General features: G+C 45.2%; 1 protein-coding gene across 1 annotated transcript in view; it reads right to left on the reverse strand.

Moving 5' to 3' along the window:
* ARID4B (AT-rich interaction domain 4B) overlaps window positions 1-21,199 on the reverse strand; it is a gene marked incomplete at its 3' end in the record, with an annotated part of 1,242,797 nt that overhangs the window by 667,069 nt on the left and 554,529 nt on the right.

Here is a 21,199-nt window from a genome sequence, read left to right on the forward strand (position 1 = left end):
TGTGGTATATCTGGACGATATACTTATATATTCACGATCCCTGTCTGAACACATAAGACATGTAAGACTAGTATTATCGAGATTGCTTGCACACAACCTTTATGTGAAACTGAAAAAATGTTTGTTTCATAAAGAAGAGGTACTGTTTCTAGGCTACATCATATCCAAAACAGGAATCGAGATGGACTTGAGTAAAATATCCTGCATTCAGGATTGGCCTACACCAACCACACGCAAGGCGCTACAGCGATTCCTTGGATTTTCGAATTTCTACAGGAAGTTCATCAGAAACTTCTCTGCCATTGTGAGACCCCTCACACAGCTCACTAGCATTAAAAAACCATTCAAATGGTCAGATGAAGCAAATAAAGCTTTTCACCTGTTAAAGACAAGGTTTACTTCTGCTCCCATATTACGCCATCCAGACCCATCCCTCCAATACATTCTGGAAGTAGATGCGTCAAACATGGCAGTAGGGGCAATACTCTCCCAACGACCAACTCACACTTCACCACTTCATCCAGTCACCTTTTTTTCCAAATCCCTAAGCAGTCCAGAGATAAATTACCCCGTGGGTGAAAAGGAACTGCTTGCTATAAAATTGGCTCTGGAGAATTGGCGACATCTACTCTAAGGCACCCAATTACCAATACTTATATACACGGACCATAAAAATCTCCAATATCTTCAGACTAACAAAACTCTCTCGCACCGACAGGTACCATGGTCACTATTCTTTCTAAGGTTTAACTTCCTAGTGACCTACACACCTGCAGATAAGAACAAAAAGGCGGATGCACTATCACGACTAACTGAAGAAAACTACTTCGAAATCCCTTCCGTTCCTATAATACCTCACAAACGCATTATTGGAGTTGTCCGTTCCTTGAAGGAAGAGGTTTTGCATGGTATAAGTTTGGATTCACCCCCACCACAACTAAATACTGATGCAGAAGGCTTCCTCTACTACAACGACAAACTTTACATACCACCTACCATACGCACCAAGATCTTGGAATTATCGCATGATGTGCCTATGGCAGGACATATGGGTATGACAAAGACTCTTAATCTGATTACCAGGCAATTCTGGTGGCCTGACATGAAAACATCTATACAAAAATTCGTCTCTTCATGCAATGTCTGTGCCAGGTCCAAAATTGACACTACGAGACCATCCGGTCTACTATGCAGTCTACCAATATCCCAAACTCCATGGGAAGTTGTGTCCTTGGACTTTATAGTGGAATTGCCTCCTTCCAAAGGATTTAATACCATCTTAGTGTCAGTGGACCATCTGACAAAAATGGCACATTTCATTGCTATTCGCAGACTACCTTCGTCCAAACAAACGGCAGAACTCCTGATGAAACATGTCTTTAAGTTACATGGTATCCCAAAAACTCTTCTGTCTGACCGTAGATCACAATTTATTTCCAAGTTCTGGCAAGAACTATGTCACATACTACAAATCGAGTGGAAGCTCACTTCTCCTTACCATCCGCAAACCAACGGACAGACTGAAAGAGTCAACCAATGCATCAAGCAACATTTACGTTGTTACACTTCTTACCAACAGGATGATTGGGTGGATCTTCTCCCTCTGGCAGAATTTGCCTACAACAACGCAACCCACAGTACGACCAAGCAGAGTCCGTTCTACTTGAACTATGGGTTTCATCCCTCTATTCTTCCACCACGCATCCTTCCTTCAAATAACCCTGTAGCCTCAGACTATCTTACCCAAATAAAGGACTCTCTGGGTTTGCTTAATACTACCATTGCACACGCTCATAGTCAACAAAAGAAGTACTATGATCTTCGCAGAAGACCTTCTCCTCAGTACGCTATCGGGGACCTCGTTTGGCTCTCAACAAAAAATTTAAGACTGAAAATCCCTAGCAAAAAGCTTGGACCTCTGTTCTTGGGACCTTTCCCAATCAAGAAACTTATTGGAAAAGCTGCAGTACAGCTTACATTGCCAATAGACCTCAAAATACATCCCATTTTCCATGTGTCGCTACTGAAGCCCCATGTTCCTGACCAAGGAATAAGGCGTACTATCCCACCTCCTCCTCCTGTACAAGTTGAAGGTGGAGAAGAATATGAGATAAAAGAGATTCTGGATTCTCGTATCCACAGAGGAAGACTTCAGTACTTGGTTCGATGGAAGAACTATGGGCCCCAAGACGACACCTGGCTAAACACCTCTGACATACATGCCTCTAGATTAATCTGCAATTTTCATGCGAAGTACCCAGACAAACCAGCTCCAGAGGCCTTCAGGAGCCGGCCTTAAGGGGGGGGTACTGTAATGTTCTGGTACCTTTGGGTACCCTAATTACTCTTTCATAAGTGTATGCGCCCCACCATTCTCTTTTGGTAAGGTGCGCATACACCTTTAAGACTGATGCTGTCATCACTGAGCGCCGGACTGGATGGCTATTTAGATCGCCGGCTCTCACTCACATGTGTTCGTTCAAACTGCTTTGTGCCTTGATGCTAACCTGTCTTGAAGCTCACATGCTTGCAAGCATACTTCGCTGTCGGAACCACGCTGCGCTGATCCCTGTATCCCGCTACCGGATCATCCGCTCTTGCCGAACCTCTCCTCTGCTACATTGCTATTAGTGATAAGTACCCCACAGGGGAAACCTCTATAACCTTTATACTAAAGCTTACACTATCTAGCTCTGCATACTAAGGACTATTACTACATCTGCATTATCTAAGATTGCTAGCTCTTGAGCCTACTACCACCTGTTCTTGCACTGGGTTGATCTCTCTTGTATGTCCACCTGCTACTCTGTCATCTACTACCATACATGATTGCTAAACCTATCTGCATCCCATCTGCTACTATCTTACTTTCAAGAACATTTCCTTTCAAGTGTCTGTCATCTACCATCTCTACCCAACCTGTCTCTTCAGCCTATCATCACTGTGTTACTATATACATAAGTCACTCTAGGAAACATCTTATTGAGTGTGTGTATTTACTTGCTGAATTGAGATCATCCACACATGATGAGTCATTGAGAGTTGGGAATGGTGTCTCAGCGTTTCTCTACATGACTACTGAAGTGGAATATTTCTGCAGCTGAAAATCCACATCATACGTAAAACGCAGGAGCGTTACAGAAGGCCACCTTCTGGGATAACGTAAGCAAGGGAATCTCCCTGATATTTTCAAAGGGAGGTTTCTGAAGAACCGACAACACCAAATTAAGATCCCAGGGCGGTAAGGGCGCGCACACTGACGGAGCCAGGTGCCGCACCCCCTGGATGAAATTCCGCACCAAGGAATGAGTAGCCAAAGGTTTCTGAAAGAAGATTGCTAATGCTGAAACCTGACCCTTGATAGTACTCAAGGACAGTTTCTGCTCAACCCCCTGTTGCAGAAATGCCAAGATTCGGGTCACCGAATAGGCACGTGGAGGAAATCCAAGGGATTCACACCACGCAATATAAGACTTCCATGTGCGATGATAGACTTTTCTGGAAGTCGCTTTCCTTGCTTTAATTAGAGTAGGAATAACTGAAGCTGACAATCCCTTGTCCTTCAGCACCTGGGTCTCAATAGCCAGGCCGTTAAAGCCAGCAATTGTAAAGCAGGATGGAAGATCGGTCCCTGAGACCGCAGATCCTCCATGAGCTGAAGTCTCCAAGGAGCGTCCGCGACCAGCCTCACCAAGTCGGCGTACCAGGCTCGACGAGGTCAGTCCGGAGTTACCAGGATAACTGGGATTCCCTCCACCTCTATCCTGCGAAGAAGTTTCGGCAGTAACTTGAGAGGATGGAAGGTATACAGTAGCTGATACTACCCCCACGGGGCGACCAGCGCGTCTGCTGCGCCCGCTCGAGGATCTCGGAAGTGGGCTACAAACCTCCGCACCTTCCTGTTGAGCCGAGTTGCCAACAGATCCACCTCCGGGGTGCCCCAATGAAGGCACAGCTGGTGAAATACCTCTGGATGAAGAGGCCATACCCCTTGATCCAGAATCTGACTGCTGAGATAATCTGCCTGCCGATTTTCCACCCCCGGAGTGAATACCACGGAGAGAGCTGGAACAATCCGTTCCGTCCAACGAAGGATGCTGGTCACTTCGATGGCCACCAGGACACTCTAGGTGCCCCCTTGGTGATTGACCTAAGCCCCAGCCGTGGCATTGTCCGACTGGATCCAAACCGGGCTGCCCTGGAGCTGCTCGGTCCAGTAAATCAGACAAAGTCTGATCGCTCTCAGTTCCAATACATTTATCGGTAACCTGGATTCTATCGGAAGAAATGACTTCCCCTGGCTGAGCATCGGAGACCGAAGCCACCAGACCAGAGACTCCCTGGTCCGGTCGCTCAACCGGATCCGATTGTCCAGAGAATCGGGATTCCGATTCCATTTGAAAAGAATCTCCTTTTGGAGAATTCGGGTATGAGACTGGGCATACGGTACTGCCTCTAAGAAGGCCACCATCAGTCCCAGGATCCTCATGCAAGTCCGAAGGGAAGGCCAGTTGACGGACAGTAACATCCGAATCGTTCACTGAATCTTCCGGAGCTTCTCCGAAAGGAGACACACCCTTGCCAAGGATGTCTCCAAAGTTAGGCCCACCTATGTTCAGATGGACTCCATCTTGAATTCTTGTACCCGGACAAAATGATTGAGTGCTCTTAAGTCCAGAATTGGACGCACCTTGCCCTCTTCTCTGGGTATTGTGAATAGGTTCGAATAGAACCCCAGAAAACGTTCTGCTCAAGGAACGGGAACTACCGCTCCCTGTTGCATCAAGTCCATTACTGCCCCCCGCAAAGCTTTTAAGCGATCCGGGGATAGCTGAATGTTGGAAGGGAAGAATCGCACCGGTGGAAGTGATCGAAACTCGATCTTGTATCCCGACCGTATGGCCTCGCGAACCCCTTTGTCCGGGATTCTGGAAAGCCATGGATCCGGAAACCGGTGAAGACGTCCCCCCACCCCAGAGATGGGTGGGGGCGCACCTTCAGGCTGTATTGGTCTTATCTTCAGGTTTGGCTGAGCCGGACTTTTGCTTATCCGACCAGCGCCCTTTGAAACCCCCTGAAGGGGCTTTGGAGGGCTTCCCCTTATCGCCCGCCCCAGCGGAACGAACAAACTTTTTATGAGCGGAAAAGGAAGGTCCTCGCCTGTTACGAGGTCCTTTACCCTTAGCAGTCTGTGGCAAAAAAGTGCTCTTGCCCCCAGTGAGATCCTTTATAATCTCATCCAAGGTGGCCCCAAACAGGGGATCCCCTTGAAAAGGAAGATTAGCCAAAGCTTTTTTGGAACCTTGATCCCCCGACCAGCACTTTAACCACTTAACGACCGGCGCACGACGATCTACGTCGGCGCTCAGCCCCGGCCAGGCAAACTGACGTAGGCCTACGTCAGCACTTTTTGCCGGCCCTGTGCGCGCTCCCGCGCCCCGCCGCCGCCGCCGATGACTCGATTGGGTTCAGAACCGATCAGTCATCAGGTCCAGGCCAATCATTTTTGGTCTGGACCTGTTGATCGGTCCTGCCCAATCAGATCTCCCTCTAAGCCTGTGAAATGTAAACACAGGCTTAGAGGAGATGTGCCCTCCCCTCCCAACGGTCTTTTCGGATCCAGCGTGAGAGGAGAGCACATCTTACTGTGAGTAATTGCACCAAGCACATCACACACAGCTAGATAGGCACATTTCACCCCCGATCGCCCCCCCAATTAACCCCTACAGCACCTGACACAACACACACTATATACAGCATATAGCATATACCTATATACCTGTATAAGTGTGATTTGTGAACAGGTGTAGCCCTTGCGACCCCCCCTTTTCCACTCAAATTACCCCCCACCCCCCCCTAATAAAGATTTAACCCACTGATCCCCCCTGAACCCCCCCTGATCACCGCCGTTAACCCCTACACCCTCTGTCACATCAGCACTAATACAAACGCAATATACGGTGTTATTGTATTTTTGTATTAGTGTCATTGTGATCAGAATTAGCGCAGGCGACTAAGTTTCTGTCCCAAGAAGGTTTAGGGTCCCCGCCACCCGCCCAATAAAGATTTAAGCCCCTGACCCCCCCCTGATCACCCCTACACCCCCTGCCATAACACACACCGTATACAGTATATAGCATTTTGCTATATACCCGTATAAGTGTGATTTGTGGTCAGGTCTAGCGCTTGCGACCCCCCTTTTTCCACTTGAATTACCCGCCACCCCCCCCTAATAAAGATTTGAGCCCCTGATCCCCCCTGATCCCCTCCTGATCACCGCTAGTTAACCCCTACACCCTCTGTCACATCAGCACTAATACAAACGTAATATACTGTGTTTTTGTATTTTTGTATTAGTGTGATTGTGATCAGAATTAGCGCAGGCGACTAAGTTTGTGTCCCAAGCAGGTTTAGGGTCCCCCCCACCCGCCCAATAAAGATTTAATCCCCTGATCCCCCCCTGATCACCCCTACACCCCCTGCCACAACGCACACTGTATACAGTATATAGCATTTTCTATATACCTGTATAAGTGTGACTTGTGACCAGGTTTAGCGCTTGCCACCGTTCCTTTTATCCTTAGGATACCCGCCAGCCCCTTCCAATAAAGATTTAAACCCCTGATCCCCCCCTGATCACATCCCGTTAACCCCTACACCCTCTGTCACATTAGCACTAATACACACATAATATACTGTTTTTACTGTATTTTGTATTGGTGTCATTGTGACTTGAGGTTGTGCTAGCTAGCTAGTTTCTTTCCCAAAGGAGGTTTAGGGTCCCCGCCACCCCCCCCCAGATCCCCAGCGCATAGTTTAGAAGTAACCCCTTGATTGCCACACACGCACGCACGCACACACGCACGCACCTACACTTCCATTTCTAGTATAGTGTTTGAACAGATCAATATCTGATCTGATCAGAGCTATACTAGCGCCCCCATAGTTTAGGGTTCCCAAAACGCAGTGTTTGCACGATCAGCACTGATTCCTGCCAGCACCTGCGTTTAACCCTTTCACCCAGGTAAGTGTAGTAATCAACAGATTACTGTCACTTACAAAAAAACACAAGACACAAAACCGCTGTGTTAGCAGAGTCAGGCCTGATCCCTGCTAGCATTAGCAGTTTTTTTGGTAGCGCTTGAAATAGTCTTCGACAACCAGGTGCTTTTATTACCTGTGAGTCGCATCACTGTACGGGTAAATTTAGTTACCAAAATGTCTAAACGTTCGTACAGTGATGAAGCTATTTACAGTATGATGACCATGTCAGGTGAGAGCGATGGGGAAGCCTCACCGGCAGAATCAGGGTCAGTATACGAACCAAATGACAGCAGCGGCTCCCTGACAGATAGCTCCGACGACAGATGGGTCCCTGTTAGACCCAGGCGTACCCGACCCCATTCTGGTGTTGTTGAGATGCAGGAATCGCAGGGTGCTCGTATGGAGCAGAGTGTGGGTACTAGTGCCGCTCATCCTTCTGGCGACCTGGCAAGCGCCAGCGGCCTAGTACACCCTGGACCTAGTACAACCAGCACTGCAGTAAGACCTGGTGACGTGGCGAGTCCCCTAAGTGCAGTTGAAGCTGGTGCGGTGGCTAGCACAAGTAGTGGCCCGCAGCCACCGCGTATTCGAAGACAGGCCCGTAGAGCCCATAGTGCCCTCCCTGATGCGCTGGCATTTCCTAATTGGCAACCCACTGATACTACAGCGCCAGTACTTCCCCCATTCACCGCCCAACCTGGAATCCACGTGGAGACAGCTGGTTTTACGCCCCTGAACTTTTATGAGCTGTTCTTCACGGAAGATCTTTTCAGATCTATTGTGGATCAATCAAATTTATATGCTCAACAATTTATCGCCGCCAACCCAAATTCGCCCCTTGCCAGACAATTCGGCTGGAAACCTTTAACGGTTTCCGAATTTAAGATCTTTCTGGGCCTTTCCCTCCACATGGGCATAACTAAACAGAGTGAATTGCGGCTATATTGGTCCACTAGCCCACTTCACCATATGCGCATGTACTCTGCCTCCATGTCCAGGGCGAGATATGAGCAAATTCTGCGATTTATGCATTTCAGCGACAATGAAATCTGTCGTCCTCGGGGAGACCCTGCATACGATCGGCTCCACAAAATTCGGCCCCTCATAGACCACTTCAATCAGCGGTTTGCAGCCTTGTTTACCCCCGAACAAGTTGTCTGCGTTGACGAGTCCCTGATTAAATTTACTGGCCGCCTTGCTATGAAACAGTACCTCCCCAGCAAGCGTGCCAGATACGGGGTCAAACTGTATAAATTGTGTGACAGGGCCACAGGCTATACAGTTAGTTTCCGGGTCTATGAGGGAAAAGATAGCTGTGTGGAGCCCCCCAACTGCCCAGACTACATAGGGAGCAGCGGTAAGATCGTTTGGGACTTGGTGTCACCCTTATCCGGAAAGGGGTACCATTTGTACGTGGACAACTTTTATACAAGCGTGCCACTATTTAGTCACCTGCTCGAATTACAAATTGGCGCATGTGGCACCGTGCGACATAATCGCCGGGGCTTCCCCCAACGGCTTGTAGATTCCCGTCTTAGTCGGGGGGCGAGAGCCTGCTTGAAAACGGACAAATTGCTTGCGGTGAAGTGGAAGGATACACGGGATGTTTATGTTCTGTCCTCCCTTCACGCAGACACGACAATCCAAATCACTACGGCAACTGGCGTTGTGGAGAAACCCCTCTGTGTCCACGAATATAACCTTAACATGGGAGGGGTGGACCTTAACGACCAGATTTTGGCGCCGTATTTAGTTGCCCGTAAAGCCAGACGCTGGTACAAAAAAGTGTCTGTTTATTTATTCCAATTGGCGATGCTGAACGCCTTTGTCCTATACAAGGCGTCAGGACGAACTGGATCTTTCCGGGAATTCCAGGAAGAGATCATCCTTGCCTACCTGTACCCAGGAGGCATGCCTGCCCAACTTCCCCTTCCAGATGCAGTGAGCCGGCTGCATGAGAGGCATTTTCCTTATGCCCTCCCGAGTACCCCTACCCAAAGATGGCCCCAAAGAAGATGTCGTGTCTGTAGCAGGCGCGGATTTAGGCGTGACACCCGTTATTATTGTCCCAAATGTCCTGACCAACCTGGTCTCTGCATCGGGGAATGTTTTGAGCGCTACCATACACTAGTGGAGTTTTAGTGTAGGGTACAGCACGACACAGTGTAGGGCACACAAACACAGGGTCTCGAAGGATGTTGGATGTCCATCGACATTTTGAGAGACCCAAGCTGGAAGAGAAGATCGCAGAAGATCGCAGTCCCTCCCAAATCAAGACATGAAGAAACAGTTAGAAAGAAAAATAAAAGGATCCAAAAACTGTTGTTGTGTCAGTCATTTTATATGTCCTTCTACTCTTCTTACTGTACATTTAAATGTCCTTTGTTTGTTTTTTCATTCTTTTGTGACCTGTTTCTCCTGCAGGTACTCGTCGGCTACCACGCATTGATTTTATATATTCTGACACAAACAGTGTTTGCGCTCAGCATATATGGATACCTTTGCTGATAGCAGCTGTGGTGATTTTCTGATTTCAGCACTGCAGTTAAAATCCTATTTTGGTATACGTGGATAGCGCCGTGTATACCCATCATTAAATTCAGTGGGTGGCTGTTTGGGCGGTTAATGATGAGAATCCAAAAACTTTTGTTGTTGTCAGTCATTTTATATGTCCTACTCTTCCTAATGTACTTTTTTTTAATGTACTTTGTTTTTTCATTCTTTTGTGACCTGTTTCTCTTGCAGGTACTTGTCGGCTACCACGCATTGATTTTATATATTCTGACACAAACAGTGTTTGCGCTCAACATATATGGATACCTTTGCTGATAGCAGCTGTGGTGATTTTCTGATTTCAGCACTGCAGTTAAAATCCTATTTTGGTATACGTGGATAGCGCCGTGTATACCCATCATTAAATTCAGTGGGTGGTTGTTTGGGCGGTTAATGATGAGAATCCAAAAACTTTTGTTGTTGTCAGTCATTTTATATGTCCTACTCTTCCTAATGTACTTTTTTTAATGTACTTTGTTTTTTCATTCTTTTGTGACCTGTTTCTCTTGCAGGTCCCTCGTCGGCTACCACGCATTGATTTTATATATTCTGACACAAACAGCGTTTGCGCTCAGCATATATGGATACCTTTGCTGATAGCAGCTGTGGTGATTTTCTGATTTCAGCACTGCAGTTAAAATCCTATTTTGGTATACGTGGATAGTGCCGTGTATACCCATCATTAAATTCAGTGGGTGGTTGTTTGGGCGGTTAATGATGAGTAATACTACGCATTATTCTTGTGCTGATTTCTGATAGGTTCTCTTTTTTTCCGTTCAGCCCACAGGCTGCATGAAAAAAAAAAAAACCTATATGCCAAACAAGGACTAGCAATGTACTGGTACGTTGCTGGACTTTGAGTGGTTATACCAGGATGATGCCTGCAGATTTAGGCATCATCTTGGTATCGTTTTTTACAGCCAGCGGTCGGCTTACATGTAAAAGCAATCCTAGCAGGTAATTGGCCGCTAGACTGCTTTTACATGCAGTGGGAGGGGCCTCCCCCCCCCCACCGCCGCCTTCCGCAGCCTTCCGTGGTTTTTCTCGGGCTCTCCTGTCCCACCGGTTAACCCGAGAGTGCAGCCGGTGGTTCAGTTATCTAACCATAGAGCTAATTGAAGATTAGAATGGCTCCAATCATCTCTATGGCCTAAGATGCCGGAGGCTACGAGCATTTCATGACTTCTTTTTCGCCAGAAATAAACAGGGCCATTGGGAAATTGGGAAAGTATTTTATCACACCAATTTTGGCGTGGTCAGAAGCATTAAGGTCAGAGGAGAGATCTAGAGTATAAAAGACCCCAATTTTTAAAAAAAAGAGTACCTGTCACTACCGATTGCTATCATAGGGGATATCTAAATTCACTGTGATAGCAATAAAAATGATTTAAAAAAAAAAAAAATTAAAGGAAAGGTGTCAAAATAACATAAAAGAGCAAAAAAAAAAAAAAAAAATCGAGCTCCGCCCCCTTTCCCCCGTGCTTGCGCGCAATGGCACACGCACGCGTTGGTCTAGTGTCATATGTAAACCGCAATTTCAGCATGCATGTGAGGTATCGCCGCGATCGCCAGATCGAGTGCAGTAATTCTTGCAGTAGACCTCCTCTGTAAGTCTAAAGTGGTAACCTGTAGAGACTTTTAAAGGTTTTTAAAAATGTACGTACGTTTTTGCCGCTGCGCATTTGTGCGCAATTTTTAAAGCATGTCATGTCAGGTGTCTATGAACTCGGCATAAGATCATCTTTTAAATTTTACCAAACAAATTGGAATTATATAGTGTATTTGTGCAATAAATTTAAAAAAAATGTATTTTTTTCGCAAAAATTGCGTTTGGAAAATCTGTGCGCAAATACCGTGTGACAAAAAAAATTGCAACATCCACCATTTTATTCTATAGGGCCTCTGCTTTAAAGAAATATATAATGTTTGGGGGTTCAAAGTAATTTTCTAGTAAAAAAAAAATATTTTTTCATGTAAACAAAAAGGCACAGAAAAGGCTTGGTTTTCAAGTGGTTAGAAGAGTGGGTGATGTGTGGCTAAGATTGAGCGTAAAATGCCGGGACTGTTCAAACACCCCCCAAATGACCCCTTTTTGAAAAGTAGACACCCAAAGCTATTTGCTGAGAGGCATGGTGAGTCCATGGAATATTTTATATTTTGCTACAAGTGTCGGGAAAATTATTATTTCTTTTTTTTTTGTTGTTTTTTTACAGAAAGTTGTCACTAAATGATATATTGCTCACACATGCCATGTGTATATGTGAAATGACACCCCAAAATACATTCTGCTGCTTATCCTGAGTACAGGGATACCCCATGTGTGAAACTTTTTTGCAGTCTAGCCGAGTACAGGTCCCCGAAAACCAGTCCCCACTTTCAGGCTTTCCAAAGGCGTAAATTGTTGATTTCACTCCTGACTACCTATCACAGTTTCGGAGGCCCTAAAATTCTAAGATAGCACAAAACCCCCCCAAATGACCCCATTTTGGAAAGTAGACACCCCAAGCTGTTTGCTGAGAGGCATGGTGAGTCCATGGAATATTTTATATTTTGCCACAAGTTCCGGGAAATATATATATATATATATTTTTTTTTTTTTTTACAAAAAGCTGTCAGTAAATGATATATTGCTCACACATGCCATGGGTATATGTGAAATGACACCCCAATATACATTCTGCTGCTTCTCCTGAGTACAGGGATACCCCATGTGTGAGACTTTTTTGCAGTCTAGCCGAGTACAGGACCCCGAAATCCAACCTCCACTTTCAGGCTTTCCAAGGGCGTAAATTGTTGATTTCACTCCTGACTACCTATCACAGTTTCGGAGGCCCTAAAATTCTAAGATAGCACAAAACCCCCCCAAATGACCCCATTTTGGAAAGTAGACACCCCAAGCTGTTTGCTGAGAGGCATGGTGAGTCCATGGAATATTTTATATTTTACCACAAGTTCCGGGAAATATATATATATATATATATTTTTTTTTTTTTACACAAAGCTGTCAGTAAATGATATATTGCTCACACATGCCACGGGTATATGTGAAATGACACCCCAAAATACATTCTGCTGCTTCTCCTGAGTACAGGGATACCCCATGTGTGAGACTTTTTTGCAGTCTAGCCGAGTACAGGACCCCGAAATCCAACCTCCACTTTCAGGCTTTCCAAGGGCGTAAATTGTTGATTTCACTCCTGACTACCTATCACAGTTTCGGAGGCCCTAAAATTCTAAGATAGCACAAAACCCCCCCAAATGACCCCATTTTGGAAAGTAGACACCCCAAGCTGTTTGCTGAGAGGCATGGTGAGTCCATGGAATATTTTATATTTTACCACAAGTTCCGGGAAATATATATATATATATATTTTTTTTTTTTTTTTACACAAAGCTGTCAGTAAATGATATATTGCTCACACATGCCACGGGTATATGTGAAATGACACCCCAATATACATTCTGCTGCTTCTCCTGAGTACAGGGATACCCCATGTGTGAGACTTTTTTGCAGTCTAGCCGAGTACAGGACCCCGAAAACCAACCTCCACTTTCAGGCTTTCCAAGGGCGTAAATTGTTGATTTCACTCCTGACTACCTATCACAGTTTCGGAGGCCCTAAAATTCCAAGATAGCACAAAACCCCCCCAAATGACCCCATTTTGGAAAGTAGACACCCTGAGCTATTTGCAGAGAGGCATGTTGAGTGTTTTGCAGATCTCACTTTTTGTCACAAAGTTTTGGAAATTGAAAAAAGAGGAAAAAAAATGCATTTTCCTGTTTTTTCTTCATTTTCCAAAAAAAATGAGAGCTGCAAAATACTCACCATGCCTCTCAGCAAATAGATTGGAGTGTCTACTTTGCAAAATGGGGTCATTTGGGGGGGTTTTGTGCCATCTTGGCCTTTTATGGACTTCAAAAGTGTGATAGGTAGTAAGGAGTGAGATCAACAATTTACGCCCTTAGAAAGCCAGAAGGTGCAGATTGGTTTTCCGGGTCCTGTACGCGGCTAGACTGCAAAAAAGTCTTACACATGGGGTATCCTTGTACTCAGGAGAAGCAGCAGAATGTATTTTGGGGTGTCATTTCACATATACCCATGGCATGTGTGAGCAATATATCATTTACTGACAACTTTGTGTAAAAAAAAAAAAAATATATATATATATATATATTTCCCGGAACTTGTGGCAAAATATAAAATATTCCATGGACTCACCATGCCTCTCAGCAAATAGCTTGGGGTGTCTACTTTGCAAAATGGGGTCATTTGGGGGGGTTTTGTGCTATTTTGGAATTTTAGGGCCTCCGAAACTGCGACAGGTAGTGCAGAGGTGACATGAACAATTTACGCCATTAGAAAACCTGAGAGTGTTGATTGGTTTTCGCGGTCCTGTACACAGCTAGGCTCCCAAAAAGTCTCACACATGGGGCATCCCCATACTCAGGAGAAGTGGCAGAATGTATTTTGGGGTGTCATTCCACATATACCCATGGCATGTGTGAGAAATTTATCTTTTAGTGACAACGTTGTGTAAAAAAAAAAAATTAAAAAAAAAAATTGTAATTTTCCCGAAACTTGTGGCAAAATATAAAATATTCCATGGACTCACCATGCCTCTCAGCAAACAGCTTGGGGTGTCTACTTTCCAAAATGGGGTCATTTGGGGGGGTTTTGTGGTATCTTGACATTTCAGGGCCTCCAAAACCGTTATAGGTAGTGAGAAAATGCAATGAAAAATGTACGCCCTTTGAAATTCTGATGGTGGTGATTTGTTTTCCGGCTCCCGTACACAGCTACGCTCCCAAAAAGTCTCACATATGTGGTATCCCTGTACTCAGGAGAAGCAGCAGAATATATTTTGGGGTGTAATTACACATATACCCATGGCATGTGTGAGCAATATATCATTTCAATGACAACTTTGTGTAAAAAAAAAAAAAAAAATTATTTTTGTCATTTTTCAAACACCTGTGACAAAAAAATAAAATATTCAATGAGCTCAACATGCCCCTCAGAACATTCCTTAGGATGTCTACTTTCCAAAAAGTGGTAGTTTGGGGGGGTTTTGTACTGCCCCGCCATTTTAGCACTTCATGAAATGAGATAGGCAGTCAGAAATTAAAGCTTCGTAAATTTCAGTATTTACACCATAGTTTGTAGACGCTATAACTTTTGCGCAAACCAATAAAAATACGCTCATTGATTTTTTTTTTGTCAAAGACATGTAGCTAAATATATTTTGGCCAAAAAAAATGACATAAATTGAGTATATTGGATATTTTTTAAAAGACAAAGTTGAAAATGTCATTTTTTTGCAAAATTTTCGCTCTTTTTTTATTAATATCGCAAAAAATAAAAAGCGCAGAGGTGATCAAATACCACCAAAAGAAAGCTCTGTTTGTGGGAAAAAAAGGACGTAAATTTCGTTTAGGTACTGCATTGCATGACCGCGCAATTATCAGTTAAAGTCACGAAGTGCCAAGTTGAAAAAAGGGGTCTGGACCTTTAGCAGCCAAATCCTCCGGGGCTTAAGTGGTTAACCACAATACGCGTCTGAGGACCACTGCTGAAACAGATGCATGCCCAAGTAAGGGAGTGGCGTCCAGGGCGGCGTCACAGATGAACTGTAGCCCTTGTATAATCTGCTCCAGCAAATCTGATACTGCCGGGGGGATACTTCTCCCCTTTATGTCACGGCGTAACAATTTGGTCCATTCTGTCAATGTTTGTGAAACTAAACCAATGGCAACCACTGGCCTAAATGTTGCCCCTATCAGGGAAAAAATGGAGCGGGATTCCGCTTCCACTTTTCGATCCACCGGATCCCTAAAGGACAGAGCGTCCTCCAACGGGATAACAGTGGCTTTATTTAGTCTGGAAATCGGTGAGTCCACCGCTGGTGGTACCGTCCATTTTTTAAGGAGGGATTCCTCAAACGGATAGCGCCTAGCAATGCGTTTGGAAATAGCAGGGGTTCGTTTCGGACGATCCCATTCTTCTTTAATTAGATTACCAAAACATTTGGGCAAGGGAAAAACCTTCGCCATTTTAGTAGGCTTGCTGGTACCAAAGGGAATTTCAATGTCAGCTACCTCTGCCGGTGTAACCTCAAGACTTAAGGTTTGCCGGACAGACATGACTAGTGCGTCCACCAACGCTTCTTCTTGCGCTATAGCGGAGGCAGAAATGTCCTCCTCACTGTCTGAGGAGACCGTACCCGGGACAGCAGCCCCAGAAGAGGGACCTGCAGCTGCAGTGACAAGCTCAGAATCCATATCTGAAATGTCAGATGAAATAGGGGTAGGCGGGGGTCGCTTTCTTGACCCCCGTCCCCGACAGGCCACCTCCACCCGGGATACCAAAGACTCAAAAACTGCTGATAATGCATCAATCATAAGTGGGGCCTTGGAGGGTCCTGCGGCCACCTCGAGGGGATCAGGTGGGGATACATGTGTGGCAGGGTCCATGATTAATCCCAGACACTTGACAGCAAACAAAAAATAATTGCAAAAAAAAAATTTTTTTTTTTTGTAATCCCCCAGCGCAACAGCGCCCCTCAGTGTTACCTGCTTTGGACCCCACAGAGAGAGAGAGAGACCCCAAGGCTCACCACCTGATGCACAGAAGTTTCTATCAACCTGCTCTCAGCGCTGTCTCTTACAGACAGGAAGTCTTTTGGATCGTTTTCCCGGGTAAAGGAGGCGGCTCCGCCCCTTTACACGCCTTCCGGCGCCTCCCATGCTACTCTTCGAGGTAGCTGGTCATCTCCAAAATGGCCGACCCCCATGCTGGAGACACGAGGCTACGCCAAGATGGCGGCCCCGCGCGACCTGTGGGAAGATGGCGGCGGCCCTCTGTGGAAAGATGGCAGCGCCTGCTGCATCGTGCGGCCTGCGGAAGGCAGGCATCGGCCTGTGCGGCCTGCGGGAGGATGGCGGCCTGCGGGAGGATGGCGGCCTGCGGATGGCGGTAGTCCAGGCACAGGCATCGGCCTGTATTGCAACCTTATGTATAAGGTAGGATGCTATCACCCTCTTACATGGCCATCCTAACAGTAATGCCAGCCACTGACTTCAGTCATGGTCCCTTTACAGTGCCCCTCATACAGTGACTTCCGATAGTCAGCTCCCAAACCAAGCCTCCTGGTTTTTATTCACTAAATCACCCTCAAGAGGGGGATCTGTGACACCTGTTATAGGATAGAGGGGGGATCCAGGATCATGAGGGTCCGATCATCCCAGGGAGGGGCCCGCGTCCACCCACAAACCCGTCAGGGGGAGAGGGGGAACATTTTACTCACCATACCGGAACAGGCGGGCGCCAACTCCTGACAGAACCCCTCTCCACCGAGGTGGGGGGGGCTGTCGACCAATACGGTCGCCGTGACTCAGTTTCCAACTGGTCGTCGGCGTCCCGGCGAGACGTTTAACTCGCAGGGTCAGTCCCCGTCCAGTGGGACTATGTCGCGGCCGACCCAGCGCGGAGCTAGGGCCTGCACGCGCTCGTAGGCTGACTGGGGTGACCACTGGATCTCAACATCCAGCCCGTCGCCCAGTTTCAGCATACTTGCTTGAAGATCTCACAGGAACAACTGGAGAAAAAAGCTGCCTAAAAAAGAAAAAAATTTTCTAAAAAAATCCTGCCAGGACCAAAGATCCCAGCAAGGAACTTAGGTCCTTACTCCTAACTAGGCAGAAAAAAACTAACATCTTGTAGCAGGGAGAGAGAGGATATACCCTCTGGGACTGCCCCTAAGGTGTGGCCAGAACGTTTTCCTTCTGCCTAGTGTCCTACTCCTGTAGAGGGCAGTATAACCCAATTTGATATTAATCAAGAGGACTGTGTCTGTCAATGAGCGACAGAGAAAAGTGAATATCGACCCTCCGATAATCTGCTTTGCCGATAATCAGTAGATCCCTAATTCCCACAAAATCATTTTGGCTTATTGTTAAAATGGGATTCCAGATTCTAAAAAGGGGCCTCTGTCCGCAGACCCAAAACCACTGGACCAGGGCTGTAAAGAAAAGGTGTTTGTCCCCATCAACATAAGCTCCCCCCGCCACTTTTTTCTGGCCTGCCAGGCTGCATACTCTATGGGGGACCTGAAGCTTTTATTTTATTTTATGTTTATGTAGGGTTTCCATGGCCTGATATGAATTTGGGAGGAACCCATGCTGTTTTTTGCTTTGTTTTTTGGTGTGTGTGTTGGGATCTCCCATTATCATCTATACCACATCTAGAATAGGAAGAGTGAAATCACTGGCTGTTTGGTTACATAATTACATAGTTAGTCAGGTTGAAAAAAGACAAGTCCATCCGGCTAAACCAATAAAAAACAAAAAACAGTATAGAAAACCCAACCATACAATCCCATATACACAATCCTATATCCACAGTTGATCCAGGTAGAGGAAGGTGAAAAAACCCAGCAAAGCATGATCCAATTTGCTACAGCAAGGAAAATATATGCTTCCTGAACCCCCTAGAGGAAACCGGATATTCTCTGGATTAACTTTACCTATAAATATTAGTATCCAGTTATATTATTTACACCTAGGAAAGAATCCAGGCTTTTTTTAAAGCAATCTAGTGAGCTGGCCAGAACTCTCTCTGGAGGGAGTCTATTCCACATTTTCACAGCTCGTACTGTGAAGAAACCGTTCCGTTGTTTACAAACAGAACAAAGTGGCTAGGATGTAATTCTCCCGGCAATATAAATACCTGTTTATATACACCAAACGGTGTATGTTTTGCTGTAGTATATTTTATACATTGCATGTTACTTCTCTCCTCTCCACCAAAATGTTCCCCCAGGGCAGTGCCTAGCCCCCGTGGCATTCGTTTGACAATCCCTTCCCTATTAGCTTAGAAAATGGTCATTACTTTTTTTTTAATGTTCGGCTCCCATTGACTTCAAATGGGGTTCTGTTTCCACACGTTAGGAACATTCACTGAACCAAGCTCAACCAAACACAAGTATGTTTGTATCACCACCAAATTACAAATATTACTAGAGTAAGGCCGTCCATGCACAGAGCAAATTTCTTTCCTTCAACCATGGCTCGATTCCCCCATCAACACAGACAGTGTTGATGAGGGAATCCCTCCTGCTGGGCCATTGTTCTTATCCTGGCGGGGGAAGAAGCCCATGCTGGGAAAAGACAGTGATTATCGCTAGCAGCTTTAGCAACTGCTAGCGATAATCATAAGAAAATCCAAAAGGCTGGCTGTACACAAGTTAATCGATCGATAAACTTGGTACATTCAGCCTGCCCATTACCGGTTCAAATCTCGGCCAGTTCAGCAGAGATTCAAACTGTGTATGGCCGCCCTTACATTGGTCAGTGCTGATGCTGGACAACAGGATGACCAGAATCCTGGGGAAAATACCAAACCTGCTAATAAAAAGAGCTACTACTCTCTGAGACATAATTTGCACACAGCGACTACACCACCTCCTTGGTTTGGGGAACCCCCTCACTGGGCATGTTAAAATGTAGCTTCTGCAGATATGTGTAGACTTTTTAAAAAGACTTAAGGTCATTCATTACTTGTTCCACCCCTTTTGTAATATATATGATCACATATCCTTGCGAAGAAATGTACATAGGTAAGACAAAATGTGAACTGAAAACATGTATAGGAATTATGCACTTGATATCTTGACTAGAAAAGAGAAAAGTCCATTAGTGTAACCTTTCAAGCGGCAATATAAATATTTAGTACATGGGTTAAAATGTTGTGCTAAGACCTTATATCACCCGCACAGAAAAGAGAAAAAAAATCCTTCATCAAAAGAAGCCAAGATGCATTTATAAACTTAATACACTGACTCCTTTCAGTTTGAACAAAAAGCTGAAAATACAGCCCTTCCTACTCAAGGTGAATTCCCTTTAAGTCAAAAGGTGGGTAGTCTTTGTTGACAAGGAGCAGTGAAAAAACCCACCTTTTTTTCAGCTTTTTTTTTAATTGTTGTTTTGTATCCCCTTAAGCGGGAGCAGAATCCTGTTCTTTTGTTTGGAGAAGGTTGCACTGCTCCTGCTAGTTCAAAAACCCTAGCCAAAAGTTATTTTACAGAAACAAGGTATATTGCATCTCCAACCCGGGCCTTGATAACTGTTCACCAAACATGATTAATTAGGACCAATGGTCCTTCTTCATTTGTAAATCATTGTTTAATGCTGCATTTTGACGAAGAGAAATTCTTTCTGCATTTGTTCATTTTCTATACAGTCTTCTTGATTACGCAAACGTGTGGCCCTGCCCCCATTCGGACATAGTTCCCAATAAATGGTGTCCAGATGTCCCAGGGGTGCGACTGGCACTACTGGTATATTACAGAGTTCCTCAAACGTATCGTTTCTTAGTGTTCGGTTTTCCTATTCCTGTATTGTTTGTACGGATTATGTTGGATTATGCACCAACGTCCTTGTTTCTATATTGACAGAAAATGGATGGTGTCCTAGCTTGCGGTTTGTTTTTTGAAAATCTTTACTAAAACATGGTAAAAGAAGAAACCCCTCTAAGGGTGTCTCAGGTACCTAAGGCTGGCCATAGATGGAACAAATTACTGAATCGTGATGGGGGAATCGTGCAAGAAATTTGCACGATTCCCCCATCAGCACAGACAGGGCTGACAGGGGAATCCCTTCTGCCAGACCAAACCAAATAATAATCATTTAAACTAAATGCACAATGCATCCATTTTTGGGTAGGAAAAGCTGGAGTTCTTCTTTAATTAATCTTCCTGTTTCACTAGGTGCTGGGGTTTAGGAGTCCAGATCTGAACCTGGAACCTCTGTAGAGTCTGGCTGTGTTTATTCTCACTATGCCACCTGAGATTCTGGACAGCTCCCTGCCTGATTCCTTGAACAGTCTTCCTTTGTGTTTTGTTTCTGTTAAACCTTTTGCTCCTACCATTAAATTCCTGATTTAAGCTAAGTCTCTGCAATTCCTGTTTGCGAGATTATTGTGCTCCAGGCAAGATCTTGTTCTGCTCTGTTCGCTCCTGTAACCGTCCACAGCTTTGCAACAAATTGTTACTGACCTTTGGCTTGTTCCTTTACTACGCTTCTACTTGATTCCAACCTGCAAGTATTTGATACCGACTTTTGGCTTGTTTCTGGACTATGCTTCTGATTGATCTCAACCTACAATCACTTGTCACTGACCTTTGACTTGTTTACTGACTACACTTCTGCTTGATTCCTACCTGTTCTATCTGCCACTAGACCCTGGCTTGCGCAACTTCCGTGGAGCAATCCTGAGGAAAATGACCCATCTCCACTTTTACTCCCTGTGCCCTCCCCTGAAACCAAATATCTACCCCAGTGGTGAAAAAGGTTACCCAATGTAGTAGGGATAGCATAGCCAACCATTCATTATTTTCCCATAAAGAACCACAAGCAGCCTAAAAGTTTCAGGCCATCTCCAAGGCCAGAGTGCAGAATGTACAGCATACTGTTCTGCCATCTTAGATCCACATTATGTGCATTTCAGTAACATGCAATACTGCTTTAAACAAGTCTGAATAAGGCTTTCCTGTACAAGTGTGACATTTTGTGGCAAAAGATTATTTGAATCTGTGAACATTTATGT

Source organism: Pelophylax lessonae (assembly GCF_965119305.1).
Source record: "Pelophylax lessonae genome assembly, chromosome: 3".
NCBI classification, from domain to species: domain Eukaryota; kingdom Metazoa; phylum Chordata; class Amphibia; order Anura; family Ranidae; genus Pelophylax; species Pelophylax lessonae.